Raw genomic sequence first — 2500 nt, 5'->3', positions numbered from 1 at the left:
TCTCTCTGGCAACCCGATGACAGCCGTGCCGGCGACCCCGAGGTGGCTGGGCCAGTGCGGGAGCGGGCAGTGCCGACGAGCCCGGAGGCGGACGCCGGCACCCAAGAGGTCAAGCTCTCCGACGCGGATTACTCTGGGTCTGCACTTAGGGGGACAGAGAGGACGGCACCTCTGCGACACCCCAGCCGCGCTCTTCGGCGCACGGATGCGCGCGAAGTGCGATTGATTGTCAAGCGACCCTCAGACAGACGTAGCCCCGGGAGGAACCCGGGGCCGCAAAGTGCGTTCAAAGTGTCGATGATCAATGTGTCCTGCAATTCACATTAATTCTCGCAGCTAGCTGCGTTCTTCATCGACGCACGAGCCGAGTGATCCACCGCTAAAAGTTGTATCGGGTTTCGGATCGGTTGCCCGATCCTGGGACGCGCAAAACGCTCCCCCGCCGACGTGACGGTGGAGCCCCAGCCTGGCGCGTACCACGGCGTGAGCCCGGAGGCGCACGCACTCGAGCGACAATCAAGCGAAAAAAAGGAGGAATCAGGGCGCTCGCAGGCGTTGAGTGCCGGCGTGGGTGAGGGGCCGGGGCCCGCCACGCGCCGTCACGCCCCGCAACAGCCAGAGGCAGAGTTCTCTGGTGTCACCGTCTGGCGGTAGGCTCGAGAGTCGAGGCGAGGCCGCAGCGGACTGAGTCGGGTGCAAGCCGCGGAGGACAGGCCGACGCTACGGGCGCAAGCCGACCCCGCACGCCCCAACCTCGGCGGGCTGGGGAAGGGGGCGCGGCGGAACGCTCGCAAGCGCGGCTGCCCCCGCGGACAGGCACATTCTCTCGAACGCGGTGGACGCTCGCTCAAGTCAGCACGAGACCAGACCGGACCGACAGGCGGACAACGAATCTTTAAACCTCGCACCCACCCTCCGCACACGGGTGCCGGAGGAATGGTGAGCATGAACAGGTACCCCTCACCGGGCTTTGAAGAGAGTGACTAGAATGCGACCAAAGCTTCACCGCGGCGGGAGACAAAAAGGCCCCTGACTGCACCAGAACGTCTCCCTGCGGAGTCACACAGTGGCCGTTCACCGTGGTCCCGTCGACAAGCCGCCAGGACAAGCACCCAAGCCCGCAGCAGCTCTCTTCGTTTCAACTGCGGATGTAATGCTGCAAGGCGGTGGCAAGGTCACGTCGCAGCCCGCAAGCCGTCGCCAAGGCGAGAGGAAGACGGTCCCCACAGCGGGCACACACAGACGGACGTGGAGCACGGGGCGGCGGCCCACAGGTGCGCACACGCGCCGTGCCGAGGATCGGTGCGGACGCCGGTGACATCGCACCCGGCAGAGCGGCTAGGCAGAAGTCGCTGCGGAGGAGGAGCACCGTCGGCGGAACGGTCTGCTGGCGGGCGAGGGACCAAACGAGCAGCTAGAACGGGCGGAGTGGACCGGACTGCAGAAGCGGAGTGAGTGCGTGGCTGACGCCACCGTCTCCCTCCGAGCGTCTGCTCGCGCCGGCCAAACCGCCGAACCGCTGAACGAAAGGACCGCATCGTCCCACGCAGGCAGGCCGGCCGTGTTGCCGTGCGTGCCCCCACCTCTCGGACGGACTGCAAAGACACCCTACGAAGCCAACGGCGAAGCCCTTCCAACGGCGCAGGCGTAGCGTGTGCGGCACCCGCATGGACTTGCCGGCGTGCAACCGAGCGTGTGCGTGCTCGTCGGTGGCGGCGCCCGCGCGCCGGCCCAACCGAGTGGGACCGAGATCGACGTCGCCCGGCTTCGGCGGAACGTGCGTACGGGTGACCAGGCCCGTTCGACGGGTACGGCGAAATTGTCGGTGTGACCTCCCACCCGCGTGGGAGGCGCCAGCGTCAGTACGGGCCACGGCCCCGGGGCCAACCCCCGTGAGGCTCTCCTGCCTGGCCCAACCGGCGCAGCCTTCGAGTTCAAGGAGTGACGGGCCGCCCTCTCCGGAGAGGTGGCGGGCCCCCGGCCGACAAAGATCCTTCACAACGTGTTCACCAACAGAAACCTTGTTACGATTTTTATTCTGTGTTACGGGTTTCGGTTCGGGCCCCCGGAGAGGTTGTCCGATACCTGGCCCCGGGGCCGGCCCCCGTGAGGCTCTCCTGCCTGGCCCAACCGGCGCCAGCCTTCGCGTTCAAGGAGTGACGGGCCGCCCTCCCCGGAGAGGTGGCGGGCCCCCGGCCGACAAAGATCCTTCACAACGTGTTCACCAACAGAAACCTTGTTACGATTTTTATTCTGTGTTACGGGTTTCGGTTCGGGCCCCCGGAGAGGTTGTCCGATACCTGGCCCCGGGGCCGGCCCCCGTGAGGCTCTCCTGCCTGGCCCAACCGGCGCCAGCCTTCGCGTTCAAGGAGTGACGGGCCGCCCTCCCCGGAGAGGTGGCGGGCCCCCGGCCGACAAAGATCCTTCACAACGTGTTCACCAACAGAAACCTTGTTACGACTTTTATACCGTGTCGGGTTTCGGCTCGGGCCCCCGGAGA

General features: G+C 66.6%; 1 non-coding gene across 1 annotated transcript; it reads right to left on the bottom strand.

Annotated features, from left to right (window-relative positions):
- Positions 1-234: 234 nt before the first annotated feature.
- Positions 235-388, bottom strand: LOC144487717 (5.8S ribosomal RNA). Its single transcript, XR_013496445.1, has one exon. It is a non-coding gene; the product is annotated as a 5.8S ribosomal RNA (ribosomal RNA).
- Positions 389-2500: the final 2112 nt, after the last annotated feature.

Source organism: Mustelus asterias, unplaced genomic scaffold (assembly GCF_964213995.1).
Source record: "Mustelus asterias unplaced genomic scaffold, sMusAst1.hap1.1 HAP1_SCAFFOLD_989, whole genome shotgun sequence".
In the NCBI taxonomy this organism is placed as follows: Eukaryota; Metazoa; Chordata; class Chondrichthyes; order Carcharhiniformes; family Triakidae; genus Mustelus; species Mustelus asterias.
The sequence above is the reverse complement of the archived record's forward strand: the minus strand, read 5'-3'. Positions and strand labels throughout refer to the sequence as shown.